This window comes from Haliaeetus albicilla, chromosome 12 (genome assembly GCF_947461875.1).
Source record: "Haliaeetus albicilla chromosome 12, bHalAlb1.1, whole genome shotgun sequence".
In the NCBI taxonomy this organism is placed as follows: Eukaryota; Metazoa; Chordata; class Aves; order Accipitriformes; family Accipitridae; genus Haliaeetus; species Haliaeetus albicilla.
In genome coordinates, this window is record NC_091494.1 from 33,474,026 (window position 1) to 33,490,663 (window position 16,638).

The 16,638-nt window shown below is 40.5% G+C and overlaps 1 long non-coding RNA gene and 1 other non-coding gene across 2 annotated transcripts; both read right to left on the bottom strand.

Annotated features, from left to right (window-relative positions):
* Positions 1-236: 236 nt before the first annotated feature.
* On the bottom strand, positions 237-3,353 carry LOC138688137 (uncharacterized). Its single transcript, XR_011327191.1, has 2 exons — positions 1,197-3,353; positions 237-1,019 (listed from the first exon to the last, which is right to left on the bottom strand). It is a non-coding gene; the product is annotated as an uncharacterized lncRNA (long non-coding RNA).
* Positions 3,354-15,931: 12,578 nt separating this feature from the next.
* LOC138688323 (U6 spliceosomal RNA) lies at positions 15,932-16,038 on the bottom strand. The gene has a single exon (XR_011327346.1). It is a non-coding gene; the product is annotated as a U6 spliceosomal RNA (small nuclear RNA).
* Between the last annotated feature and the right edge of the window lie 600 nt (positions 16,039-16,638).

Sequence of the window (16,638 nt, forward strand, 5' to 3'; positions counted from 1 at the left end):
TAAATTAAGTGGCATTGTATCTCCATACGAGATACCCTGATTTTTCAATGTCTCTACTTACTGCACATTCAGAGCATATTCACCAAAGTTTTTTTGCTAATATAAACACAAGATTACAAACACCATATATAATAGTAATCATACAAGAAAGAATACTTAACACAGTATCTGTGGTCATCTCGCTTCAGACCATATCCCCTCTTAAGCCAGAGGAAGTGAGGTCTTTGCAATACATCTTAAAACGTTCTCCACATGCACACACTTTTATTTAGCACAGACAAAGCAATTAAAATCAGTAATTCTCTGTAGTTGTACAATTTAGGTGTCCACATAAGTATATTTTAAGCATTCCCATACTGTCAGGTCACATACCTTAAAAAACATGAATCAGGACTTTGACTACTACAATAACAGTAAAAAAAAGAAAAATAGAAAACAGTAATGCAAGATGAATCTTACAATCTGGATCCTATTTTCCATTAAACAACATTTCAAAATTCTATAAAATACTTGGGAGATTTTCAAAACTCAGCTAGCCAAGGCCCCAAGTAACGGGATCCAAAACTGAAGTCAGCCCTGCTTTGAGCAGAAGGTTGGATTAGATGACCTTCAGAGGTCCCTTCCAACCCACATTAGTTTACAATCTTGTAAAGGAAATGGAGAGTGGGAGTGTGTTTGTATACACAAACACACTTGCCCTCTTTCTTTCTAGATACCCTAGCAAGTCTATAGATAAAACTATGCGGAATACTGCATGTAAAGCAAGATTACAAATATCACAGAGTGGTAGACTGATACTGATATCTTAAATACGCATCAATTTTACGTTTATACACAAGAAGTACAGAAGAAAGTATTGCTTTATGACCTAAGTGAGGTAGCAAAGATGTACGTTTTCTCACACTTAGCAGCTCTATCTAATCTCGGAAGTGTCCAATTTATCTCTTGAATCCTCACCTTCATGAAAACACAATCCTCACTACCCAGAGCTTTGACTCCTGTAGCGGTGAGGAATCTCTCTGGAATTATAAAGGTATGAAATATTAATTGCTTCTGCTGACACATGAGAAAAGAGGGGAAGCAGGCTTGTCCTGAGACAGGTAACCACTCAAACCACAAAAAACATTCAGGTTCACCATTCCTCTCTAACCCACATTTCATTTACGCATCTCAAACTGAAACTCCACTACTCCTACCTTCGGAATTCCTCCTTTGATGTGTTTTCCCTTCTGCCATCCACTGATCATTTTTTTCAGCAGTGACTCATGAGAATGTGCTTAACGTGACACCTTGTTGAAACCTGTTCAGGGTGCCTTGATTCAGAAACCCAAAAGACATGTCACTAACAACAGTCACAGGACATGAAAATTTCTTGAAAAAGTAATGACAAGTATCATCACACTTATGATAGTATTTCATACTATTAGATCTTTCTTACAGACAAATGATCATGCCTTATAAAAGTTAAATTTGAAATTCACTCCCTATTTTACCACAAGATGAAAAAGAGGAAAGAGAAGCAACTTGAACAACATGATCTACTAAGCCTGAAGAATTCAGAATAAAACCAGATTCCCGCATCCCTGTTAACATTCTTAAATCACGTGTCTAGGTGCAGCATTCTGCTTCCTCCTGAACTTCTGACTGTACGATCAAGCCTCATAGACAGGCATTCAAAGAAGAGCTGAAGAATTAAACAGCCATTCCAAATGGTAAGAAAATAGGGCATTGAAACACTATTATTTTCTAGAGTAACCTACTCCAGTCTGTCTCACCTCAGTTCTACCCCCCGCTCCAAATGGTGTCTGTGACTATCTACAAAACTACTTCACAAAGAAAGCTGCAAGAGCTGTTTTAAGTATTTTTTTTGCTCATGTTTTGTAGGGTTTTTTTACTACAAATCACAATATAGAATGGACCACCTTTCCCACATAAAACATGAAGTTTTCATGTAATACTAAGTTCATTGAGCTAAAAGCACAATCATAATTATGGTCATTTTAGAAGATTACTTCTTGTAAAGGCAAAATAATGGAATACGAAGTTAATAGTATGAAAACCGGTGCATTGTAACTTAAGTTCTTTAGCTAATGGCTTGAAATTCAAGTTCCAACACAGAACTTGTCTTTATTTGGATGGAAGTTTCCCAGTTTACATACTTAAATACTCACACTCCAAAAGATTTGATAGATCCACAATTCTAAGGAAACCAACTGGGACAGTAAAGCCACATTACGAACACAAAACAAAACAAAACAAAACAATTCTGTGTTTTTACAGCCACTGTTTGCCTTTCATTACAAACCCATATAGAAAATTTTCTTTTTTACATTACTTAGGTCAGAAACATATACTCGGTATTGCCAAGAACCCAACTATTTTGCTTAGAGTAATTCTTCTATGTGTATATTCTTAACATACTATTGGAACAACAGTGTAAAAAATTTTTATAGATTTAGTTCTGACATTTGAACATATTCAAGTTCATCAATTCCCATAGACCCATAGGTGCACAAAAACTTACTCAGCTGTTTTGACAAAAGCATAACCATTGCTCTTGTGATATTCTTGGCAGAAGTAAGAACGTTTCAGAATCATCATCATTCACTATTCTGCAAAATTTACTGGAAAATACTAATGCAAATATTCTGCTCTACAGAAGTCAGATATTCAAAAGCGTATGTTGATATAACAATGCAAAATATATCATCCATGCATATTATGACATGACAAAAGGAAATTTCTAAAAGTCTACTTTTCTCTTGACTCTTCTTCTGCATGAAATGCTAGTCTAATGGGAGGTTTTGGGGGCAACACATTAGTATGGGCTGACTCATACTATATTCAAGTACTATGCACCAGAATAATTCTACCAGTAATTTTATGTAGTGAGTGCACCTCAACACATCATGCATTTGCAGTATTAGTTTACTTCTACAATAATAAGTTGTTAAATAATATAAATATTTTCGATGTGCATTTATAAAGGCACAACTAGGCTGAACTGGCTGACAAGAAGGTGCTCAAATGCCACGGAAGGGCAGAGCTCCTTACTGAAATAAGCTACTGCAGTCACAGATTCTTCTGCTGATCTTGTAGACTTTGGAGGAAAGCATAACTGATTATACTGAAGGCCAAGTCCTCTTCCCTTTTCACTGCGAGGACATTGACAATAAAAAAAATCTCAGTGAGGAGTCTTTCAGCGCTCTCAGAACTAGTTCACTAGTCATACTTTTTCTGTGAGCCAAACTGAGTCACTTACATGAATGACTGCTTGGTAGTCAAAGAAAAATTTGAAAGGTACAGAGCAGAGAGAACAGAAAGACATGGGAAGTGGCATTTTCATTTTGAGAAAGCTTTTTTTTTTTAAATTGGAGAAGATGATTTGTTGAAGCTATCTGTGCAACATTTGGCAAAAGATATATTGTTAATAAGGCAACATTGAATTTTTACACTTCAAAAGCAACAAGAGAATATTTAAGAGCAGCAATTTCTTGTAGCAGATGAAGTAGCTCATTAAAAAAAACTGAATTTGAGTGTTATGACCTAATTAGGGGAATTTCTCCACAGACAGAGGCTGTTCTGATGTAAGTTGATGGGAAAACCCAGCTGGCTCGAATACTGCAAGATCAAGACCTAAATGCTTATGAAAGTGTGTGGTTCAAGAAAAAAAAAATAATCAGAAGACTGGGAGTTTCTGTCCTTCTGACAAACATATATTGAATACAATCATACTAATTTCACCGTTTCTCAGTTAAAAACTTTCCAGGATTAGTCATACTTAGTAACTACAAAACAACTTCAGAACTGCCAACACTATTCTGTTGAACTTCAGTTACTGAAAGTACTCCACACATTTCATCTTTGTTAGAGAAGAAAATAATTAAGAGGCATCATGTAAGAGCTTTTGTAGTATCAAAAGCCAAAGCAAGAGATCAAATTATCCAATAAGGAAACATATTTAGATTAACAACACAGTATTTGTCTTGATTACTCATTTTTTAGAAGGCACTAACATAACATACTATATAGTCCTGTATTGTTACCCATCATTTTCAAGTGCATCAGTAAACTGCAAGAATACCTTCCAATATGTGGGATATGTTAAATTTGTTCCCTAAGAAAAAGCATGCCAAGAAACACATTCAGCATGGAAGCATGCTTGATGCTGCAACTGGTACTAGAACATTGTTTCTATTTTAACCTTTAATAAAACATGAGGAGCTTTTTCATTAACACAACCTACAGGAAGTTAACAAATTCTGAATAAGCTTGAGCAATACCTATTAGCATTTTGGCTTGTTGTTTCTTGTCACCCTTCACAGAACTACATACAGACTCTCACAGTGAAATAATCCACTCCACACACTTTATTAATGTTAACATAACACAATAAAATTTTAGGTAATTAAGTTTAATGTGCTGTTCAACAAGTAACATGGAATTTCATACTACAACTTACAGTAATTCTTTATAGTTCACAATACCCTCACAGCAAAATCAAAATGGACCAAAAACTGCCCCAGCATTGTTATGCAAGAGCTTGATTTTCTTCTTGCTGGTCACCCTGAAAAGTAACACAATGATAACAGTTACAATATGACATTCAAATATCTAAATATGAAATATGTTTGCATTGTTTTCACAAAGTATGTCTAGCTAAGTACATTCCCCTAATATAATCTTCTAACTTTGAAATAATGGAAAATATTACAAAAATTCCATTTGTGCTTTTGTATGCGCAATACGTATAATCAGACCGACATCTTACATTTTTATGATGTATACACATAGGTTTCACTATAGTGAAATACAGATCAACATTTAGCATTACAATAAAGTAAATTATTTAATTGTCTTAAGACTAACCACTCAATCTTCATTTTCTGTAAGGACAAGCAGTGTTACACATTCACTTTCAAGTTACATTAGTGAAATAACCACAGACTGTGGTTTGTTGGGGGTGGTGAGGTGTTTTTTTGTTTCGGGGAAATTTTTTTTTTGGTGTTTTTTTTAATTAAAAACAAACTGTGAACACTAAAGACCAAAACCAGTACATGCAGAATCTTTTAGTTCAATTAAGAATTATTATTTTATACGTTGGCCAGACTTAGAGAGTCTGAATGCAGACTAGTCAAAACAAAGCATCAAAAATCAATTAGTTGGTAGAGCACAGGAAGCTGTCCTACTAAGCAGGTTATCACTTTTTTTCTTTTAAATGTAATTTAAGTTTTACTTTCCTTCTTGCTAAGAAACTCCTCAGCTGTTCACACTGGTGTCATGGTAAGTCTTCACCATTAACAGCTTGCTGGACTTTTCCTCAAGATTGTTTATTTTCTCTCCAAGTTAGGGAATTACACCTTACAACTGCCTTGTCTGGGCAGTAATCCCACAACTTTTCAGACAACAGATTGCTTAAGAGAAGTTCTGCAATACAGACTCTTGCAAGATCCCACGATTGTAAGAAAAGCTATATAGCAAAAATTGTTATAAAAGGAGTTGCTGCTACCATTTTAGGAGAGACAGGAACTGAAGCTGAAGCCTACCTTCAAAGTCGGGGCTTCCCAACTAATCATTTACTACTGACTGACACCAACTCATCCTACAGGTTTCAGTCTTCCTCACCAAACTGCTGTGACACTTTTGAGTATTTATTTTGTATTTGTATTCTGTTTCATTTCTTAGTGAATTCAAGACACAAACAGATACATTCCATAATCAAATCCCAGGAAAGCCAGTTTTATCATGAGAATCTGTCTCATTAACAAAGGTACAGGTAAAGGAGTTTTTGAATCTCTATCACTCAAATACTGCAGAAGTAAAAGAATCCCGAACTCCCCAAAGCTTCCTCAAAAAGCCCTATGCAACTACTTTGACTCATCATTCTTCAATCTTAATGTCCAAATAAATAACAAACATTAAAGAAAAAACAATACATTGTTTATTATCTGCTTCAACAGTTTTGTACTTGTTACATGTAAACCAGAAAAATAATTTTAATCTAGCTTGGTTAGTATTCTAATGTTAAAGTTGGAAGTCAATAACAGAAGAAGCATTAGAGAGGAACCGAATGTATTTAGAATCCTAACTGGACATGGTTCAGTAACACTTCCCTTTGGCTATGCCCTGCTAATAATACTTTAAATCAGATTTCCGTACATTCTTTTCTTCCTGTGTTAATTCAACATTCCAACTCTTCACAATAGCCAGAACTCAAAAAAACATACCATTTCACCTGGCAAGAATCTTGAAATCCCTGCTACTTGACTCCCTCGCTGTTTCCCATCAACTTAATTCTCTACAATAGTAGCAATCTCTGAAAGCTATCACCATCAGGCAAGACTCCAAAAACAAGACAGAAACCAAATATTAAAGCCACTGATGAAGCAGGTGAGTTTAGGTGTTGTTGCTCCATTATCTTTGATATTTCCAGTTCCTTAACAGTTACTGTTTAGCCAACGTACAACTAGACTAGGTAGTAAAAGGCCTAGAATACAACAGCTGCTCCATGACTGTAAATTCAGAATTTGTTAATAAAGCACATTCAGCAAGACTTTGTTCTTTTCCTGGCCCTTATATAGCAGCACAGAATGAAAAGACGTACTCCATAAGGCCCAAAACAATAACAGCAACAGGAAAACATGACACCCAAATGCCTGGAAAGCAGGAAATACCTGCCTTCATCTCCACCCTTCAATAGGAAATGCAGTACCACACCTTTAAAAACAAGAAAAAAAAAGTATACATTAACATAACCACTGTTCCTTTCTGAAGGGAAACCACTATTTTCTACAACAATTTAGAATGGTGCCCACCCATCTAAAAACACCAAGCTAGTAATTGAGTTTAGTCTCACTTTTAAGACACAAGTTCAGCTACCAACATGACTTTGGACAAATCACTTGACCGCTGTATGGGTATCCCACAGCTAATGAGAATCCCTCAATAACACCATCAATCTACCTCACTGCTACACTGTGAATGAAAAACCAACCCAAAAGCATTACCAGTGATGTGGTCTTCCGTCACTGAAACACAAGACAATTATTTTCCTCATAGAGAGGCTATACAACTACTTCTGGTAGATAAATATGCCCTAGGACGTCTGTCCCATAAAACTCTTTATTTTTAAATCTCTTTATTCTTAGACAGCTGTAATTTCTTAGCTTTATACAATTACCACTGCATACATGCCCGATCATTTGTCCAGCATTTTACATATTTGGTATGATTTAGCATAGGTATCATAAGACTGTAACAAAGCATCATTTACCTTACCTTTTAGGGTAATAGAAGGTTTTTCTCATACCAAACAACTTTTCACAATATTTCTCACATGTCAGAAGGCTGAAATAAGCAATCAATTAAGAACAAACCCTCTGTCTCACCTGTATCAAATCAGTCCCAGGAATTCAATTATTGCTGCACTCCAAACTAAAATTATATTGCCAGAGAAAAATGCTATTTTGAAGAATGTACTTGAATTTGTCAGCTTCATCAGCACTGGTATTTATTTTCTCCTGACCTAGCTTCCAAGACTTCTTCTGTGCCATAGAATTGCTTTCAGAACCCCAACTTGTTCACCTACTAAAATCAAAAGTAAGAAGAATTAAGAAAGTCACAAGCAAAACCACAGTGGAAAAGGAGAATCAGACAAACATGCTACATGCATTACATACTTCACCGTATTAGCGAGGGGTTTGGACACACCATGCAATGCCAATGTAATGTCCTAGGTTCTCAGTGTCCCCCTGCACACATGAAAAGATAGATTTTTTTTAAAGGTCAGATAACTAAGTCATGGATGAAATTACAATTATTCAGTAACACTGTTGTGGATAACTGAAACCTAAATAAAGAGTAATGGACAAGCATACCTATTTGAGGCTCCTCTGATCTCAACTGTGAATGCCTGTTACTGATGACACTGCAGTAAAAGAAATCAGCAGTCGACTGATGGTGCAGTTGCCTCGCTGAGCACGGCACTATTTTTAGATAGGTTAACATATCACTTTGTATGTAATATCACTCAGTCAACAATGAAACATTTTTCTTTCGAGAAAGGTTAAAGCACATACAATTGCACTTGCCTGGAGACTGTACTACTGTAAAAATCTAACTGCTTATTAAAGTGACTAGAATACATGTAAAGTGCTAGTTATTTTCTTGTCCCACTCAGGAATCTTCTATACAATTAAGGAAGGCAGTCACTGAACAAGCAGGTTTGGCTGTGTATACTCTAAGAGTCTTACAAGTTTTCCAACATCTCTCTCAGATTCTTGCCTCGGGACTGGACCAACCATTATGGACCGAGCTGGTTTTAGATAACGTCTCAGAGCATGAATGACATGAGTTTCTACTAACAAAATTAAACGTGATAATAAAATCAATGCAAAATATTCTCAAATGCAAAACATGCAAAAACCCATAGTATCACTAACGTGTCATCTGTCTCTGTTGACAAGCAGTCACACGGCATCTCTCTCTCTTCTTTCACAGTTACAATTCTCACATCTCCAAGGTCAGAACAAACGGAATCTTTAGACAACTGGTCATCATTGTCATACCTGCAAAAACAACCCACATTGTTAATGGAAACATGTCTTCTGCAAAAAAGTTTTGCTTCTATTTCATCTAGACTAGTATTATGTGCTCAACAATACAAACAACAAAACAAATACATAAGCTGTTGCACAAAGGATATCCAAAAATCTTCCATTTTAACAAAATTAGCTGTGTACTTTCCTCTTTTTTATATAACTTCTGCCCCACTTTTTTTTAAATGTCAGCTACAGTCTTTCAAGTATTATTATTAAAAAAAAAAAACAAACACCCGCCCTTCACGTATAAAGAGAATATGCTACTAACGTTCCATCAGCTGCTATTAAACAAGTGCTGCCTGACAATGCTCTCTCTTCTTTCACAGTAATTCTTCTCACACCCTCAGGGAGGGAACAGACTGGAGCTTTTGACAATGGGTCGTAGCTGTCATACCTAGAAAGAAAATACACAGCTGGTATTAACGCCAAGAATTATTTACTTGGTATTAGTAAACAGAGGAGTACTGTGATGTCTACTCACAAGTCCAGTAAAAACCCTGCAACTTCTGCGTCATTTCTGAAATCCAGCTTCTCCTTAAGTGTCAACCATCGGTCAATATGATTTCCCACATAAATCCTTGTTTTCCCCCTTCTTCTATCAAGACTTTGCTTCCTCTTCTTCTTTTCCAGAAAAGACAACACTGGGGGCCTTCCACATCTCTTTGCTGGCAGTGACATTGTAAGCCTAGAAATAAAGGAAAGACTATTTAGTGAGACTCAGAGCAACAGATTAGATACCTCGGTGTTCTGAACCATCCCGGCAGACGCTGACTGCCAAACACCGTAAGCCTTTTACGCCTACGGAGTCAAGAACCTAAACCGCTACAAAGGAAAGCGGCTCACAGCAGAGGCGGCACCCGCCGCTCGGCCGGCCCAGGAGCTGAGAGCCCGCCGGACGACGGCTCCGCTCCCCCCGTCTCTTGAGGAGGCGGCGGCTGGCAACGCGGCCGTTTCCAGTCAGGCCACGGCGACGGGCCCCGGGACGGCGCCCCCTCACGCCGCCCCTGAGTGGAACACCCCCTCCCCTCTCCTCTCGTCCCGCCCCGGCAGCGCCCCGCCGCCCCCCCGGGAAGGCGCTGAGCTCGCTCACCCGCCGCGCCAGCGCCCCGCCACACCGGCAGGGACGAAGATAAACACGGGGCACGTCACCGGCGCGCGGTCACGGCGCGCGGTCACGGCGCGCGGCTGGCGTCACGGCAGCCCCGCCCCCCCCCCCTCCCCGCTCCTCCTGCCGCGCCTTCCCCGGGCTCGCTGCCTCCTCCCGCCGGCGGCCGCTTCCCCGGGCAGCAGGCGGGACTCGGGCTGACGGCGGAGAGCTCACGGGCTTCGTCGGCACGGGCCGGCGGCCTCCCGGTGAACTTGCCCCGCCGGCTTCGCGGCCTGGCGTAGCGTTCCTTCTCTGCGCCTGGGACAAGGCTTGTGTCAGTCAGCAAGGCTCGTTTGCAAAGGTCGAGTACCGGTTCTGAGGAAACCGGTGAAAAGCCTTTTTTTAAATGTTACAACGTCCAATTAACTATGATCGCATCTGCTGAAAGAACGTTTAGGGATACCGAGGTAAAAACCGGTATCTGCAAGTTACTGAAGCCGAGAGGAGGCAGGTAACGCAATACATTTTTGAATATCCATTTAATAGCAAACTCCAGTGAGTGTGTTACAAACAATAAAGAACACACTGTTTTTCCAAGAAACAATTCCCAGTATGAATTGCAAAAGTACCTGTTTACCTTCTGAAAGGCCAGATTCAGAGACAAAACTAGAATTTTCCTCTGAAGAACAGAAAACGTTTGAAATTCGACTTACCTGTTGAAAGGGAAATATTGAATCAGTGGCATAAGGAAAAAGAAAATGCAAAGTAAATTTGGAATCCGTGTTGTCACAGTGTACCGTAACGACAACACTGTACACGGCACACATTCTACCAGCTTCTTAGCACCTCCACACACTTAACGCTTACATACGCTGCATTTTTAAATAAATGACTAAAAAGACAGACCAAGTTAGCTAGCAATATGTACGGATAATTTTCTCTAAACAACGAGAGGGACAATCAGCTTGGAAGATTCACGGTAACAAGTTAGCTTAAAAACTAATAGATGACTGAAGGCTTATAGAAACTTTTATTTGCATCTGCTGAATAACCGAAACAAAATCTTTTGTTTGGTTTTTGTCCAACATGTACATAACTTGAAAATAAAGAACTGAAGAAAAAAAAGCCATCATGTCCTGAAATATATTTCACTATCTTTTATCATTTACAACAACAGTATGTGACCATATTTTCATGACACATTTCAGTGTGTGAGTTAATAGAGAAGTAAGGTTTAAAAGAATTATCACAGCATAATTATAGGTTCTCTCAAAATAGCACAAATTCTCAGTGATACATGTATGTAAAGATAATCCCTTGTATTTTACCCTTTTCATTTAAATATGAGATAATTCCTGTAAAACACATACCTGGTGATACTATTTCCAAGTAAACAGGAGTATTTAAGAGGCTTTTCATACTTATTTCTTCTGATTACCTTCACAAATGTAGGCATTGTCTGTGTAAATAGATTCACATTCCAAATAATGGAACTGTGTTAACCACTAAAAGCTGTTGTGTGCTTGTAAGTTCCTGTTTATCTTGAAATCACAAAGCTGCTGGGAGAAGCAAGGAGGTACTAACAACATTTATTTCTACCAAGTAATTCTGAAATAAAAGCAAATACACAGCGACTCACCTTTTATGCTAAGTCAGTAAGTTAACCAAACTCCTGCTGCTATGCATGCTAGTAAAGTTAAAAATAGCATTTAAAAATAAAGGTGTGTGTCTGTGTTCTCAATAATGAATGAATAGATAAGAAAAAAAGCAAAGCTTTTAAGTTACTGTATCTTGCTGTATTTGTGTTTTTTTTCTGTTCCTCTCATTAAGGAGGTCTGCTAGCCAGTATTAATTTTTCCAGCTTCAGCTGATTCTGGCTGTGTGACAGACACAGCAAGGGAATGCTTTTAATCCCACCAATATTTATATTAATGTTGATTTTACTACTTGGATGTGCATGTCAGTAAGGTTAATATTTTGCCCCTGAACTGTTTCATGGAAGTCCTTTAATAAACATGCATTCCCAGTACAATGAAGCGTAGGTTATAAAGCAGCGGCAGCTGCCACTTAGGAATAAAATTTCAAAGCCAATACTCTAGGCTCAGCAAAGGTTAAGGTTCATTTTCCTCCACAGCAATGCAAAGAAATGTAACTGAGGGCACCAGGTGCAGCACACTGCCTCCTCCTGAACTGCAACTGCAGCCATGAAGGAAAGAATTTCAGAGGTTTATATAGTTCATAGCAGTCTCTCTACTACATTTCTTCAACTTGCTCTCTCCTTTTGCCATCAACTTCTCGCTGAAAATCCTGCCTATATAATCACCTTTCTGCTGATAAATATTTTACTATGCTTCATTAGTTTCCAGAGCAAACATCTTATCTTTGAGCTCCTGCATATTTAGCTTCCAAGTGTAAGCATAACAATAATATCCCTTACAAACTTAGGAAGCCTACTGCCTCCTAATGCATGTAATTTTCAATATAAAATGCCTCACGTTGCTACAAGAACAATCAGTAAACCCAGTAATATGTTTAAATACCCCATTTATTTAATGTTTTATATATATTTGTGAGATGGCATTGAGAAACTGCTCCCTGGAAATGCTAATGCAAACTTCTTCATATAGTAATTTATCTATGTAATGGAATAAAAACCATGCAGAGACCAAGTTTATCTAGCCAAATAGCCTGTTTCCAGAATGCATGGGGATGCTTGATCCTTCATCTGGTATATTCTCCGTTTCTGGTTATCAGTGATTTAAGGACTTTGAATGAAGACAAGAGGGTGAATCCAAACTATTATGTTAGGCAGGGCTGCGAAGACCTACACTCTATGAACTGAATGCCTTTTAGACCCCGCTTAATATTTTGGGCTTCAATAATATCCTACTGCAATGATTCTTCACTTTGCTTTTTGAGCCATTTGTTACATTGTTAGAAGTGTTATTCCTAGGCAAAAAGTGATTTATGACACTAGCACAAAGTCATGTATTTCCATGTTCCAGTGCAATACTGATACCCCATTAAAAAATACAGCGCAGCAGTGATATTAATTAGCCCCCTCCCAAAGACCAACTCTCTCATCATCAATAGCTTTAACCAGTCTGTTTCGCTTCTAACCTGAAACAGAATCAGTGGCAACTATTTAAAAAAAGAGAACCAAGAATAAAGTTAAAATCCTTAATGCTTTCAGAACAGCCCAACTTATTAAGACCAGTATACAAAAGATAGATTGACACAAAGGTTAAAGGTGTAGACTTTCAGAAAGCATGCTCATTTTCAGAACTGAGTTCCCAGTCATTTGGGCCTTCATGATACAGAACAGGAACTACTATATTCTAAGACATTTTAAGAAAAATCAGCTGTACAGAAGTCTAGCAAGACCTGCATTCTCATTGCATCTCGATCCGTGTAAACTACGTAATACAAAAGTAGAATTTCTTAAATTTATTGATCACTGCTGAGGATGATTCATCACATTTAAATTCTTTCACATGAGCTTCATATCTTCAGTCTTTCATCTAAGTTACCATCATATCTGCAAAGAATTAATTATAATTTTTTATATTAAAAAGCAACTAAATTATGCTGTGTAGTACCTAACATGCAATAAAAACTTCCATGCAGAAAACATGAAGTAAAAAAAAAAGTTGAAAGGAACAGTCGAATAAGCAGACTAATCAAACCAATAAGCTGGCACATTTTCACTGGAGAAAACCATCATCTCCAACAATATATTTGTTTCATGTTTCCTATTTTTACCTTCTCTACCTCACCATCTGCTTCTGTTCTGCTTTTTCTTCCAAAAAGCATCCACCTCATTTAGCTTCTTCATTCACCCCATCACAGAATTCAGACTGAAGAGAAACAAAATTCCCAATGTTAAGTCAAAAAAAGGACTACCTATTCATAAAAGGCCTTCTAAAAGTAACTCTGGGTTTTCTTACAATAATTTTAGATCTTTAAGAGAAACATACTGATTCGATGCTTTGCTACACACATCCTCTAAACAACGGAAGTTGAGGGTTTTAGCCACCAGTACCTTTGGATTGTACCTCTGCCTTCAGTGCTGCCATTTTTGCCAAATCTTCCCCTGTTCTTTTGATAGCCAATATTGAATCCCACAAGAGTGAGATACTGTAGCATGAACACTCAAGAATTCCAGCTACTTTCAGTATTCTTCAGCAAGAGAAAGAACTACTCCTTCCATGATGGAAGCCACCTCAGCAATGCTCAAATGAATTGTCTCTCTAGGAAAACTCAGAATACAAGAGCTCCTTAGGAGTTAGCAACTCCTGCAGCACAACTCCTTGAAGGTCCCCATCCTCCCTGTGAGGCTGCAGCTGACAAGCATTACTGATCCAGCAACACAGAAGGCTCTGAAGCAGCTCTGGTCACGAGGACTGGAAACTAACTGCAAGAGCCCTGGCTCAGGGGGCAATCTGGGCCCGATGAATCCTTAAAGTCAGGACAAGCATTGTCAGTTCCTGACTCTGCAAGCAGTTAAAGTACACTTTTTGTGCTGTTTTTTTAACAGTTCTAACTAAATGTAAAAGCACTATTTACTGCACGAACACAATACATCCACATGTTTTAATACTGACATACCGCTAGTTTGATGGAGTAGAATCCCACTTCTGTCAAAACATGAGCAGGTACTACTTAGTTAACTCTGCTGGTAACATTTAGCTGGAAATCTACCCCAAGTGTCACTGAACTACCACTTCTGGTGAAAAATTTAAGACAGCAAGACCATTTGTTTTGCTTAAGAAAACCTGCATGCAAATAAAAACATTCTGGGGAGAAATTCCTCACAAGGACACTCAGCGGGCCCTGAGGAGGCCGCAGCTCCGCCGGTGGAGCTCCCCCACACCCCACAGGGCGGCAGCCTCGCACCGACAACCCGCTCACCCACAGCCCCCGCCGACACCCCGGCGGAGCGGTAAGGAGACCCCCGGGCCGGCTCCGAGGGACGGGACGGCGGCAGGACCCACCTCCGGGACGGCGCCTCCCGCGCTCAGGGGGAAAGGCCGCCCCCACCACGTGACGCGGGAGCAGGCGCAACGCTGATGACGCCACAAAGCCGCTCCCCCCGCCCCCAACGGCCGCCTGAGGCGGGAGGCGCCGTTCGCCTGACTGGACTGAGGCGGCGGCGAAGGGCGCGGGGATCGCGCTTCTCGGGGCGGGCCCTGCCCCGCCGAGGCTGTGCCGCTGGGACTGCGGGCGCTCCCTCGCGGGGGGAGACTTCTCCGTGCTCGACGGGCACCGGTGTCCATCCCCGAAACGGATCTCGCCAACAGGGCTCCTCGCTCCAAGGGGAGCAGGGTCGGAGGGGGAACGGCAGAGATGCCGCAGCGGACAGGGCAGAAATGACTGACGTGAATTTTGCAGGTGTTAGTTAAGAAATACACCGATTTTCCCAGATCACTCAACAGTAGGGTTGCATGTTCCTACTCTGTGTCTGAGTTCACTCAATGAGGCAGACAGGAAGAGGCCTTCAATTATTTACAAAAAGTATTATGAGAAATAAAGTGGAGCATGTATGCAAAGTTGAGGTGGAGAGTGACAGTTTTTCTCACTGACAGCATGAGCAGAGTCAAAACTGAACCCAGCAATGGACTGTAATGATAGAAGGAGTGGGAAATGGAGAATGCTCTTCATTTAAATGTGTGACATGCAATGACCGGAGAGCCTTTTCAGTGCTGGAACCCACACTATACCATGCCCAGAGGAAACAAGTGATAATGAAGAGAGCATATGAAACGTGGGAAACACTGACCAGCAGCAACGCTATAATTTGAATCCCGAGGCAAGTCCCTGGAGGGCCAAAAAGCTCATGACAGACTTTCGTTTTGTGAGTCATTTCGCTGCAGCAACCATAGTCAATTTGGTAAGTGGTATTTACAGTCAGTAGATGTGCTAAAGAAAACTTCTGGACCCAGCTTCTCTGTATAACCCTGATCCTCTGGATCTCAGCTTGAGGAGAACAAGCCCCATGCAGCGCAGGGAGGAGTTTGAGCCAGGTAAGACGTCCTCATAGGGGCACTCAGACCTCAGTTCCCATCCTTGTTCGGACCTCAGTTCCCATCCTTGTGCCGGCAAGGTCAGTGGGCACCGTGACAAGGCAGGAGTATGAAAGAAATAAACTGGTAAGGGGAGGCACTCCCTGTCATTCTGTGTCTGCAGGGGTCCCAGGGCCTGGCTGAGTGCCTGGGGGGGGTTACTAGGGCTGGAGTGGGGGGAAAAAAATATGGAACGCTTCACGAATTTGCGTGTCATCCTTGCGCAGGGGCCATGCTAATCTTCTCTGTATCGTTCCAATTTTAGTATATGTGCTGCCGAAGCGAGCACAAACTGCACAGTCGCTCCTCGGCTATTTCTAGCTCCGAGATTTGGACTCCGTAAGAACAGGGTGAGGGGTCGTGACAGGAAGGCAGACGCTGCCCGTTTGAGCAGACTGCGCACAGTATTTCCCGCCGTGGCGCCGAGCCGGGGCTCTGCGGGGGGCGGCAGGCTGGGGGGCAAAGCGCGCGGCAGACACGGCGGCTGTATGCAAATATGCGCAAAGCACTCTGGGGGCGGGAGGCGGCCCGCGCGCCCCGGCGGCCTCCGCGGCGCGTGGCTCAGCGCTGGCGTCCGAGGTGCGCAGTGCTGCAGAGGCTTCGTCACGGGTTCGTGTCTTAAAAATAGTTTTCGGAGGACTTTAAGGGCAGCAGTATTCAGTTTTTCGCAGTTAGTAATATTGCTATTTTCTGTGGTAACATACCGGTGGTTTTTACTTAAATTAGTTTAATATCAGTTGTCCGTGGGAATATACTGGTAATTGAAATAATGTGTTGTTATTTCAAGTATCTTTCAAGCACGCAGGAGCCACAATAGGGGAGCCCTTACTTGTAGGGAACGCTGAGAGAGAGCACGTTCCTACCCGCGCTGGAGCGGGGCCGCCGGTTC